The sequence below is a fragment of the Bubalus kerabau genome, chromosome 22 (assembly GCF_029407905.1).
Source record: "Bubalus kerabau isolate K-KA32 ecotype Philippines breed swamp buffalo chromosome 22, PCC_UOA_SB_1v2, whole genome shotgun sequence".
NCBI lineage: Eukaryota > Metazoa > Chordata > Mammalia > Artiodactyla > Bovidae > Bubalus > Bubalus kerabau.
Genome location: NC_073645.1, coordinates 28,775,993 through 28,789,826, shown reverse-complemented (window position 1 = coordinate 28,789,826; position 13,834 = coordinate 28,775,993). Strand labels below are relative to the sequence as shown.

At 37.8% G+C, this 13,834-nt stretch overlaps 1 long non-coding RNA gene across 1 annotated transcript in view; it reads right to left on the bottom strand.

Annotated features, from left to right (window-relative positions):
• LOC129636942 (uncharacterized) overlaps positions 1 to 13,601 on the bottom strand; it is a 53,809-nt gene extending 40,208 nt beyond the window's left edge. The window contains exon 1 of the long non-coding RNA XR_008707224.1: positions 13,156 to 13,601. This is a non-coding gene — a long non-coding RNA (uncharacterized LOC129636942). The remainder of the gene's footprint in view (positions 1 to 13,155) is intronic.
• Positions 13,602 to 13,834: the final 233 nt, after the last annotated feature.

Below are 13,834 nucleotides of genomic sequence, written 5' to 3'. Positions count from 1 at the left end.
TTAAGAATTTCAATACTATAGCAACAAAGTATTAAACAAGTAAGGGGCCCTTGTGAGTATGAGATTCTCTGTTATCATATAGGTTGTACAATCATGAACGTGATCCAGACACACACACTGTCCCCCACTCTGCCTGGATCAGTTTCTCCAGAAAGGAATGAACATTCTGTCTTCTGAGGGGTAGGAATAGGGTAATTGTTTGGCTAAAAGACATGATAAGGAAAATCTGGGGGATGAATTTTAAGCCCATCCACAAGCTTTTCATATTAGATTAATACCTCATTCCCATTTTTCCATAGCATGATTCTTGGAAACACTTAGAATCTAGGCTTTTCAGAGTTCTATGGGAAAACCATTTCTCACAAATTCATACATGGAGTTTTCTTCTTCAATATGAGTTACTTTTCATCTTTTCATCTTTCACAACCTTGATGATATTTCTTGTCTCCTCTCCCATTCTGCTTGTGCTGTTGTGTTTTGTGTTTTTAACTGTCATTTGGAGGGTATATCAAATGGAATACATATATATATACATATATATATATATATATATATATAAAGCATTTTGTTTAAGTCACCATTTTAACCAGAATCATGGTAGAGTTTTTAGTCATTTTTTTCTTCTTGTATTAATATAAGATAATTCATTTTACCCTCCAATTACTTCATATGTTTCCACCTTTTGCTAATAAAAGGATAAATTTTACTTTGCTGAGTCATTTAGTATTTTGAATTCTAATACATGTTGCTCTCAAATGCCCATTTCTATTGATACCTTTTCTTCCCAATCCTTTAAAAAAAAAACAAAACACATTTTCTGTAAAATAAAGTATAGTATGTTGTATTCTTATTGACCCAAATATTTCAGGGCAGGGTATATCTTGTTCCAGCCAAATTGCTTCCTGAAGAAGATAAGATATTGAGTTTTTAATTGAAAAGCATTATAAAACTAGTTGTTTTGTATTAACTAACATATAATCAGTGGTTAACTATTTTCGATTGGTTTCAAGACAAAAACCTCAAATTTAATTAGAACTCTAAGATACAGCCAAGAACTTAGTGATTGATAATCATTCTGATGAAACTGAAGCTTGAAGAAGTTGGAATATAGTAGAAAATCTTCAGTCTTAATGAAGGAATGGATTGTGTTGAGCTTACAGTGTGGGTATATATATATAGATACAATACCATTTTAAATGGGATTATTGGTTCAGACTGGAAACAATGCTATTTCACTGTGCCTTTCTAGAGCTTCACTTTAAATTAATACCAGTGTGCTATGTTAGTGCCTAAGTGTCTAGCAGAACTGAAGAGATAGTAAACTACCAAGAGAATTAATTGGACCAGATCCAAGTTCTCAATTATCTCACCCATCTCATAATCATAGAACCCAAATAAAATCCAGATCTCCCAACTGGTAGTGTACTAACCACCTAATTAGGAACCAAAACTGTCCAAGGTGATTTAAGATCAGGCCTCATCTACAGTGAGATAGATGTCTTGTCAAAAATCTGATAAAATATTCATAACCACAACTTATTTGACTCAGATGTCACTCAAGCCTAATTGTGGAATGGAGACTGGAAAGAAGGCTTCATGTTTTTATTTTTGTGTGTGTGAATATTTGAAAAAAAAATTAAGCACTTTTCTGTCCTGTTTTATTTCCCTGGGACTATAGGAATGTCTTCACTACATTTCTTAGAGTTGGGAAAATAAATGAGAATCTATGAAGAAATGTAATTCATTTTGTCGGACAACTATTTTGGAGGGAGGCAATTAAGATGTTCTACTTGTAGTTTGACCTGCTCTACCATGGCCTTTCTTGAGAGAGAGAAAGATGGATAGAAGTGGGATTCTGAGTTAAAGATCTTATTAGCCCTGATCCTAGAAAACTGAAGACTCTTAAGAGGTCATTCCTTGCATCTATCCACCTGACAATAGACCTCCCACGTTTATTCTCATAAAATTGAAGGTTACTGACTTTTAATCTTACAAAGTTAACTTGTCTCATTTCATCTATCCAACAATGGAAAATAATTCTAATTATTCTTAGCTCAACAGATTTAAGTTGTATAGTGAATTTTTTTTTAATCTGACTTCTCTAATGAGTAGTATTCCACTGACAACATATATCTTCATGTTCTCAAAAGTAGAGTGAACTTGTGATAATGTATAAAGAATTCTAAACTAGCTGGAAATTCTAGTCTCTAGTTCAGGTCTGTGATCTACTTCTGTATGGACTTGAATAAATTCCTTAGATTTTTTGAATTTCATTAACTATTCTTTTCAAATTGAGAATAATATCATTGGCTTACTTTTTAAACCTGAATTCATTGTGCTTCCTCTATGTCAAGCCTTCAGCTACCTGTTTAACCTGATCTACCTGAAACTAGAGCTATTATCTTATTTTTAGTCCCTATAATAATCCTACTATGAGATGAACCATTAATATATGGATCAGAAGGTAAGTTACTTGAAGGAGACCACATAGTTCATAAACAAGAAAATCAGAATTCATAATTAAATCAACATGATGACACAATTTATAACCCCCTGTCATACTACTGTATTTGACTATAGACAAACCATTTCATCTAATTTTGATACCCAAGTTCTAATCTATGTGCTGCTGCTAAGTCACTTCAGTCGTGTCCTACTCTGTGTAACCCCATGGACTGCAGCCTACCAGGCTTCTCCGTCCATGGGATTCTCCAGGCAAGAACACTGGAGTGGGTTGCCATTTCCTTCTCCAATGCATGAAAGTGGAAAGTGAAAGTGAAGTTGCTCAGTCGTGTCTGACTCTTAGCGACCCCATGGACTGCAGCCCACCAGGCTCCTCCATCCATGGGATTTTCCAGGCAACAGTACTGGAGTGGAGCACCATTGCCTTCTCCCCCTAATCTATGTAGTGGCATGAAAAGTAGGGCTATTCATGGGCTATGATAGGGTAAAATAAGACAGTACATATACATGGCAGTTAGACCTGTGCACCTGTGAATGAAATTATTGCTATTATAATGATTAATTTAATATGTTACTGTTAAATGGTTTGGGCATCTCCAGGGCTTATCACTTAGGTTCCAGTGTTACCCATTAGCTGGCTGGAAAGTTTCTAAATTAGGAATAGGCAGGACTCTGCAACAGGGACTAGCATGTTCCTCAGAAGACTTGGAGGCTCACCATGCCCCACTGTCTCCTAGGAGTTTATTCAAACCATTGTCAGATGAAGGGTGAGCAGTGCACATTTTCTTAGTTTATATCAGCAAGAAGAAGCCTTCCCTATTAGCCAAAGCTCCTATTCTAACACCAGAATGTTAAGACCATTACAACTGGCTTTTCTCCTCATGGGTTTCAGGACATCTCACAAAGACTAAACAGATATACACAGTTAGGACTTAGAGGGAAAGAGTAAGATTTGAGACAGCTTGCTCTTGTGGCTCAGACAGTGAAGAATCTGCCTGCAATGCAGGAGACCTGGATTTGGTCCCTGGATTGGGAAGAGCCTTTGGAGAAGGGAAGGGCTACCTACTCCAGTATTCTTGCCTGGAGAATCCCCATGGACAGAGAAGCCTGGCAGGCTACAGTCCATGGAGTCGCAAAGAGTTGGGCATGACTGAGCAACTAACACTTTTACCACTTCCAAAATCTATCATTAATGTTAGCACCTTTGTTAGGGGAACCATTGACTGAAACCGTCTGCCTTGGCCAGACACTATAGTAACCACTTGCATGAGTAACAGTAGCAGATCCTGGTAAGGAACGCAGAACTAACAAGCTGCCACCAGCTGAAAGAATTCAAGAAAGGTCTAAAGAAGAGAGGAGATACCAGACCATATGTCCTACCAACCTCCCAGAATCTCCCTCTCTGCAATCCATCTTGGCTGAAAGATATGCACGCCACCAGGAAGGACCCTGAGTCAGAATGATTGACCAGAAACAACCCTGAAACTAACCCCATCACCACAAAACCCGATACTTTCAGCAATGTGGAAGAGCAGTTCTCTTGGGTTCCCTCACCCTGCTGCTCTGGGCAATCCCTTCCCAATGAAATCTCTTACTCTGTCAACACATGTTTCTCCTCAGACAATTCATTTCTGAGTATTAGGTAAGAACCCGCTCTCGGGCCTTGAAAGGGATCCTTCCTCCTCTAACAGCTTCCTTGCCTTATCATGTAAGCATTATTTGTTTGTTTGTTTTTTTAACACTTGTATCCCCAGACTACTGGATAGTGTAGTGCATTATTTCTCAACAAGCTAAATGCTGTTAGACAGTTACAGGTGGAGTGATGTGCTGGTAACCAGAACCCATTCTAACTTTCTGCAAACATGGTGCACAATTCCTAGAAGTATTGACCTGGTGCTACAAACAAAGACTTGAGGTCATTTTGGATTGAGATGTATGCATTTTTACAGATTAGACCTTCAAAACCATCATCAAGTCATCTTACAGCATTCAGTTGCTGTTCAACTCTCCCCTCCCCCCTTGGCATCCCTCTCAACCCCCCACTCCCAGGGTCTCCCCATCACTGTATGGAACTGAAATCTCATCTCACTGAAACAAGCAGCCACACAGGCCCCTGGAAAGCCTGCGGATGTATTAAGGCTTGGTCTCTGCAGCACAGCCCTCAGGGTGTCTGTGCAGCTGTCAGGGTTGATGTGCTTTAATGGTTTTCTTGAGAGAAGCTGCCTGTGTGAAACAGTTGCCTCTTGAACTGGTCAAATACTTGTCACTGGTCTCTCCTGCTGTGTGAGGTGGGGTGACCTCTGACAGATGAATAAGAGCCTGGGTTAAAATAAAAATCATTCCTTTTGCCTTGCTCTTTTAAAGTGCTGTTTTGCAAAGGGCCCCAGGCTTCTCATCCTTGGCTGGGTTGCAACATTCCCTTAATGAACTCCCCACATGAAATGAGGATGTATATGTGTCAGGCAAGAAGGCCTGCCCCTATTTTGGGAGAGCAGAGTGACAATGCTGCTTATTTATTCTGTATTACTGAAAAGGGATGAAACATGCCCCTGCAACAAAACCCCAGAAGAATTACTGGGGAGAAAGATAAAGCCCCAGAATAAATCCAATTTTATGGGATGATAAAGATGGCTAATCAAGGTGTTCTTTAGAAGAAAAGATGATAATCAAAGCATGCTGGGACTCATTTTAAGTTTGTTTAATCTATATATGTGAATTACAAATGTTGCCTGCATATCAGTAAACAAAGGATGTTGCAGCAGTCAGCAACTACAGTCACCCTGATAGTCGGCCCCAGGGAGATTCAGGATGGGAAAGAACAGAATGCTGCCCTTAGATGGCAAAGGTGCATATCAAAGGAATGGTTTCAATGACCCCAGACTCTTGTATGTTCCTCAAAATAGAAAAGTGCTAAATTCATTGACTTGAGAAATCTGGTTGTCTTTAATTAATGGTAATCTGTTGATGTTCCAACTACATGACCTTTGTTGTGAAAATTCCTATATATCCCGGCTCCTTCCTTACCTCTTCTGAGCAGTCCCTCAGGGCTATCTGAGAAGCTGCCTCCCGAGCCTAAGTCCTCAGCAAGTCCATTAAATAAAACATAATTCTCACCACTTGTGCTTTTGTTGTTGTTGTTGTTCAGTCGACATATATTTCCCCCCAAAGTCAGTGTTTACAGATTAGTTTCCTAATGAATTATGTAAAGGACACCAAAGCCCTATATAGGGAAGATGGGAGGTAAAAACTGAAGATGAAGTAGGGACAGGAGACCTGCCATAGTATTAGAAGTGGCATTTAGAAGAACAGACTTGAAGAAGGGCAACGGATTAAAGGGTGTTGTCGTGTTGTTGAGTCACTAAGTCACATCCAACTCTTTTGGACCCCATGGACTACAGCCCACCAGGCTCCTCTGTCCATGGGATTTCATCCAAGTAAGAACACTAGAGTGGGTTGTCATTTCCTTCTCCAGGGAATCTTCCTGACCCAGGGATTGAAGCTGCATCTCCCACACTGCAGGTGGATTCTTTACCACTGAGCCATCTAGAAAGCCCACAAGGAAAAAAAAAATAATAATAATAATAACTGATGTATTATGTGGGTTTATTTTTGTTTCCTAGTTTTAGGGTCATAGTTGAGATCTTGCTTTAAACATTTTTTGCTTTAGTAGGTCCCAGGCATAGACCTAGTTTAGTTATTTTAACCAATGAACCATTTCAGGTAGTAAAGTCATCGGTCCATTTAGTCTGGAAACCGAAATAGGAGAATGGAAGCAAATACAAAGTTAAGGTAGCTAGTCAGGCTAGCTAAAACAAGAAGAAAAAAAAGCACTGCACCAACCAACCTTAGAACATATACATGGATTTTACTAAGAAATTTCTTCTATATAGCCTTGTAGTTTAACAACAGTACCAACTGTTGCCAACAGCAATTAAAATGGAGAAGGCTTTTGGTCATTATATATAATTTATATATTTCACACTTCGCTCGCATCAAAGGTGGAATGCTGTGAATATCTGGAAGTGTTAGAGGCCCATGGTTTTCTCTGGAGTATTTTGAGTTCATTTGTGCAACAATGAGCTGCTTTAGAGGATTTAAGATGTATTTTCAATTTAAAATATAGGTGGAAAATAACTTCTTTATTTTCCTCCTCTCTTCAGCAGGTCTGTGTTTGCTGGAAACCAATTTTTAATATTATAGATGTGAATCGGTTAAACTTTTAAATTTGGGGATTTCAATTATATGGAGATTACTTTGGATAAGCAAAACTTGACTGCAGGTAACAGTATTTGGTCTCAGCAGATTTTACAAACGAAAATAAATTAGGCTCATTTCATCAAATAGCTATTTCTTATTAAGTATCTTTATTTATTGGGAAATGATAGCATCTGCTAATCCATAACACATAAGGACTCTTGATAATCAAAACAGCAAAACACTTTTTAAAATATCATTTGCTAGATCATGATATTTTAAATGAGTTTGGGATTTAGCAGCTCAGTTTCACTTCCTGTTGTCTAATTGAGATCTCATCTGGGGTCTTCAATTTACTGATCTCAATTTTGGTGGGGGTGGGCATCTCTAACAATTTTATGCATTAAGATTTCAACAAGAAAAGACACGTATTAAAGGATTCCGTTTTCCTATGTACTGTCCCAGGTCTGGGGCAGGTTGAGTGATGTTGTCTTACACAGTAGGGTAAAGACTTCCAAGGGGATCAGATGTAGACTGATGAATTTAGGACTGCAAATTGTTTTTTGTTACAAGGAGGGCTACCATGCAGCAGCTGGAACCACAGGTTTTAATTAATCTGCACAAACAGTGGGCTTTGACAAATGATAACCATCAAATTAAACAGCTTTCTGAGGAGAAAATCTTCCAGTGTGACAGTATTGCTTTTGAGTTTTTTGAGGGATTATATCTAATAAGCTGTCATTGCATTTCTAAGGGCAGAAGCAGGGATGGAGCACATGTATTGAGGAGTGGGTGTGGGGTGGGATTTGAATGGGAGAATCATATAACACTGGAGCTGAATGGGACTTTTTAGGTCCAAAGAAGAAAGAGAACTGAATGGCAGAGAGATAGAAATAGAGAGAGGCAGAGAAAGACAGAACTAAAGCAAAGAGAGAGAGAAAATTCCTTGACATATTCTTTTATATCCATAAAATGATTGGTTGTAGAGATGGGGGGAAATCTATATTCAGTACATTCTACTTACTAAAAATAAGATTATAGATAAAAACTTTAAAATCATAATAACAAGATTTTGAAGCTTCAAATAGCTGCATAGTCCACTAATCTGTTGTATCTATGATGTCTCCAGAAGTTTGAGATGATAAAGTACCAATGACCTATGTCCTTCTATGGGCAGGATTATTATCAAATGCATCATTCCTAGGGATCTTTGCATCAAAATTTAACCTAGTTATCAGATTCCAATATACATTGAAAGGGGGCATTACATGTATGTAGCCACTGTTCTCTGTCTGTGGACTTCCCTGTAGTTTGACCTGAATGGACTTTTAATAGTAGTATAAGCAGCCCAGCCTATTACGACTCTGCCCACACTGCTAATCTCTCTGACTTTCATATAAAATCAGAGAACAAAGCCCCAGATGGCTGTTCCTCCTCCAGGGAGGAGCACACACTCCCCAATCCTGGTATGTGGGCTATGAGACAACACCAGTAAAAATTCTAATTGGTATTTTCCCACCTTCAGTCACTTCCTCAAACTCCAGATGGACCTTTCCATTTGTGAATGAAATCATTGGCACCTTTGCTAAGCTATAATCAAGTTGAAGGATAATGGCCAAAATCTCAAGTGGAAAATAAGCTTTTTGATAGGCCAAGGAGGACGCTCTAAAGGTGCCACAATCTCTGTATCTAAATTTCCTTTCTTTCTTCCTTTAAATGTTAATTTTTACAAATTTTCTTAAATTTTTATTTCCTGAGATCAGTATTTAAGTTAGCATTATTGTAATTCTTATTCCAATAATCCTATAGGAAGGATACAAATGTATTATGGGGTGGCAAATGTGCTAACTAGAAACCAAGACACACAACTGCAATGACTTGTTTTTCAATATTTCATTGTGTCAGGGCAAATTCATTCTATGTGAAAAGTCATAGCTTCTGTTCTTAAGATGCAAGTAAAATACAGTTGCAACTCTTACAAGTTGGTTTTTTCCCTCCTACAATCAGAGGAAGAAGGATATAGAGTATTCTGTAAAAAGGAGGAATGGCATTGGTGGGGTAGAGTATAGTAATTAGGGTCTGAGGCCACTGATCTATAAGGCAGCACTAGATGAAGAAGGCAATCCAAGAAAGCATCTCTGGTTACCTCCTGTTTTTCATGAATACACCCATCGCATCCTATCTCCCATGTCAAGAGATGCTCACCGGGAATATATGCTACCCAACATTTGTGATAGTGCAAGCGTGTGATCGTATGCACGCACATACACACCCCTGTAGCCACATCATTCATGTACGGAAAGATCCACACGTCTCTCTTAGCAACATCCCACATTCTGTGCCTTCCTCAAAGCCAAATCTGGCTTTCTCCCACTCCCATGGAATGATCTTGTTATCCCTTGGGTATTATGATGAAGAGCTAATAAAAGAGCTCTTTCACACACGTTGATGAATACTATGAAATACTGTCAGGACCTTCTGTAGCATTCATTCTGTGGCACCATTCCTAGAAGCTTTGGATTCATTAAGTTTTGAGGGGTATTAGAGAAGAAATATTTAGTTAAAATTGAGACCCAGAAGGACAGTCTGGCTCTTTTGTACTTGAGTTGACGATTGCTGCCCCCACCCCACTGGCAGGAAGGCAGCTAGTCATTCTTCATTCCTCATGCTTTGCTCAGTAAAGGGCATCCCTGGGGAGAGTTTGAAACCTGTGCTGACAACAGGCAAAAGCCTTCAGCCGATTGTCAAACACTTGGAGATGGTACTTATAATTGAATGTGTGTGTGTATGTGTGTGTGAGAGAGAGAGAAAAAACTTGTTCCTGCCATAGAAAAGCAAAGAGAACTTTCCACTAGCAGAATTTCCATCAAGGCTTAAGCAAAAAGAACATGATACACAGTATCTTCTACCTCTTCTTAAAGACGTAGGTAAAATGCTTCCCACACTTTTCTGTGTGGTCAACCTCAGGTTTTGGGCTCCATCTTTAATCATATTCTGAAGCATTCTCAGAGCTGTTTTCATCTGTGAATAGTCAAGTGTCATTTTTATGGGAGTAGAATGGCTTAGACCTCCCAGTCTACCATCTTGCAGACATTAGTCTGTTATAAATTTGTAATGGTTATTTTAATGGCTATACAGTATTCCAAAATGCACTGCTACATATATTTTTTCAGTATTTTCAGTATTAGAAATAAAGATGTAATGATCAAGTTTTTTTAAGATTCAGTAAAAACTCTGAATATAACTATTAAATCAGAATCATTGAGCTTTTACTAAGTAAAATGCGGCTTTCACAAGCAAATTAAGCAATCATCAGTGAACAGAAAAATTAGAGGAATAATGCAGATAATAATGTAGATAAGGTGGTTTCAGAGAATTCACACTCTTTTTAAATGCAAAGCTCAAATGCCTTCAAACGTTCCCTGCTATAAGTATCGATATTTACTGAAACTCTCCAGTTTATAAGAAGTATCAGTATCAGTTTCACTGCTTTGGATATATGTGACTAGACTTAAATAATAGCTATAAAATAAATTTTGAAGTTATTATTTTCAAAAACATAAAAAAATAAAGTTATTACTTTCAAAAACCTATAGTAACTAACTTTAAACAAATATTTCTGGGTAAAATCCTGGTGGATCCTAATTACTTGATAGCTAGTTATAAATAACAGTACTTTGTACACAACTAATTAGTGAATTTGAATCCTTAAAAATAGTTGGTTCCTTTCAGTGGGTTAAATATATCTCTATACAATATCACTTATACTAAAGTACTCAGCAAAACTTTTCTTCCAAGCAAGAGTCTACGATAACTTTGAGCCCGAGCTAAGTCAAATGACAACTCACCACTTAGAAGAAGCAGGGAAATTAATATTTCTCAGTATGGTACAATGAGAGGAGGGAGGATGTATAATTATTTGCTTCCTAAGTGACTTTGATTTATTTTTTATTTTCATATTTAGCAAACACAAGTTCTGAAGCTTGGCTGCTTTTTCTGCTCTCATTTTGTCCTGGATATTTCCAGGGCCCTGTTGTGATTGACATAGACTCAGAGAGCCTTTGCTTCTAAAATCTACACCTGTTATGCCTTCTATAATTATCATACCTCAAGTAAGTTTAATCTATCTCCTATTAGAGCCAATAAAAATTGCAATAAATATTGGGGAAAAGACAGTTGAACTTCAACTCATGAGGTCCACTTAGTAAATGTAAAAGTGACCTTTATTTCCGTGTTGGTCCAAAGTAGTGAAAAATGTTACCTTATGTAAGTCGGTGGAATATTCTCATCTCCTTCCTTCTTGGGTAGTGATGCTAACATGTTGTGAACATAAAACGTGGCCCTGTATATAGCTATATAATATAGTATGGTAAAATGGCATCAGAAGTGAGATTATCCTCAAAATGCATGCCATCTGCTTCCTTTGATGATGATGATGGTGATAAAGACAATAATCATTATTAAGTACATACTGTCTTCATGGCACTCATTTAAGTGCTGTATATGATTTTTCAGTCTTTAATGCTCACTAGCCTATGAGACCAATGATTTTTCTATGCCCATTTACAGATCAGGAAACAGTTTTAAGCTAACATTATATAGATGTTATGAGGTATAGTCTGGGTTGGATCCCAGGCATTCAGTGAGGGAGGGAGAAGGAGAAAAGAGAAAAAAAACCTCTCTCGTATCTCTTCTTATATAGGCATTACTACCATCATGAGGGCCCCACCCTCACGACTTCATCTAAACCTAATGTATGAATCAGGGTTTTCCAGAGAAACAGAACCAATAGTCTACCTCTCTCTTCTGTTATATGTTCCAACCATACCTTGCATGAAATGTTCATTCAAGATGGATAAAGCAATATTTAGAGGCAAGATACTGTTTTCCTATTATTTGGCATCAGGCAGATGGAAATTCTCCAGACCAATGGCACAGTTCTGTCTAAATTCTCAGGTGCCAGCACCAGGGATAGAGAAGGATCTATCAGTTTCTACACCCAGCTGTGCAAAAGAAGGGAGACTTTCTATATTTTAACAATCACTTATGTGGAAATCTTTAATGACACTAACCAAAGCCCACTTCTAACATTTTTCATGTTCTTTAACAAGTTTGCAATTTAATCAATAAAATTTATTTCTGAAATTGTTCATTAGTGAAGCATTTGCTTTCTGCTGGAATGTGAATAAGAAAAATGCTTGAAGTAATGCACTTCCTGATTAGATGGTTAGCTCAGTACTCTGAGAGTATGAATTCCTGTTGAAATTAAAGAAACCAAGTTGCTGCTTAAAAAGAAGCCACACATATAATATCAAAAACATACACACATAATACTGTACCGTCACATTCAAGAAAAGATGAACTACAAAGCAAGGAATGCTACTCATAGTTCTAGGGAGCATTTGATGATATAATATATGTAAACATTTAGCATAGCAGCTAGTAAAAATAATACTCAAACTTGAGAGGTTTTCATATTTCACTGAAGAGAAGACATTGATTTTGAGATGCACCAGTGTTCTATATATTTGAGGAAGAAAACCCAAACTACCCCACATGGGGAGATTAGTAAGAAATGGCGCTTAAAGCCATAATATAAAAGGACTTTATGCTCCTTGAAAGAGTAACTGGCAGGAAACCTACCATGCAGAAAGAGACCACAAGGAAGCCTGCATGTCTCAAATGTAGGAAAGGAAAATCTCCTCTGAATATTTTTTTCTAGCCAAGTATATATTCATTCAAGTCTAAAGTCTAAAGACTAACAGTGTAGTTCCAAAGACTGAGTTTAATTTAAAGACATCTCTTGGGTGGGTAGAGGCCAACCTAAGGGACTGACAGAAGCCACTGTAAATTCTCTCTGAAAAAAAAAAAAAAAAAACAATTTCAATTCAGGCAGAAGGCAGGCAGCAATTGTAAGATACTGCTAATATTAAGGCACATTCTAATTCCAGAGAAATGAATTAACATGAAAATATGAGCATATTATAGCCATTGAAAATATGGTTAATTTATTACTTAATTTACTCACTTGAATTAAAGGATCTCTACTCAATGGCTTTCCTTTCAATGGGCACTGCAATACTATAAAGCAGTTGAGTAGATTTTACTACTACTACCAAGTTGCTTCAGTCGTGTCCAACTCTGTGCTACCCCATGGACTGCAGCCTACCAGGGTTCTCTGTCCCTGGGATTCTCCAGGCAAGAACACTGGAGTGGGTTGCCATTTCCTTCTCCAATGCATGAAAGTGGAAAGTGAAAGTGAAGTCGCTCAGTTGTGTCCCACTCTTAGCGACCCCATGGACTGCAGCCTACCAGGCTCCTCCATCCATGGGATTTTCTGGGCAACAGTACTGGAGTGGGGTGCCATTGCCTTCTCCCTGAGTAGATTCTGGGTATGGTTAAATAATGTTTGACTGTTTATATTTATTGTGCCAAAGAAACTGTAGAAGGAGATAATTTCAAAACTCCCTTCCAATACCTCACTACCATCAAACTCACCTGGTTCAAAGAGAAAGGCTTTTCTTTTGTTGACTTATCATCAATCTTCTCTAATGGAAAAGAAACCCTTTGGAGAGCAGACCTCTGGGAAGCCTTTTTTATAAAATTAAGTTCTTTCAGGTTCATTCTTTGATTCTCAGTAGATCTCTAGCAGATGTTTCTATACCTCTGAAGTATTATTGCTGGAGTTTTAACTTGATTAAGCTGTCACTCAAGATTGTTGTTTATATCATCGATCCAACATCAAAAAGCTGCCATGCCATGGATCTGATATCAGAAAGTTTTGGAATGATAGCAGGAGCAGATGGAGTATTACATCCTGAATGCTCATCTCTAAATCACTCTAAGGTTTCCTCCTCTGGAAATAAATCAGGGCTAGCTGTGGGAAACTCAAAGCCTCAGATTAAGCCCAGGACATATACAGAGAAAATCAAATAAATTTTTTGAGTTGGGAGATATTCTGAACAGGTAGGTTCTCAAAGTTGCATTTGAAAACTATCAGAGTATTTTGTCATTTTTTTTATTTCTAATAATTTTAGATTCAGAAAAAGTTGCAAATATCATGTACAGTTTCTAGAAACCCCTCGCCAAGTTTTCCCCTGTGAACTTAAAGTAAGGCACATGACACATGTGTTGTGAGTTGAAGCTTTATTCTCGGTCTTGTTGAAAACTACAGCTG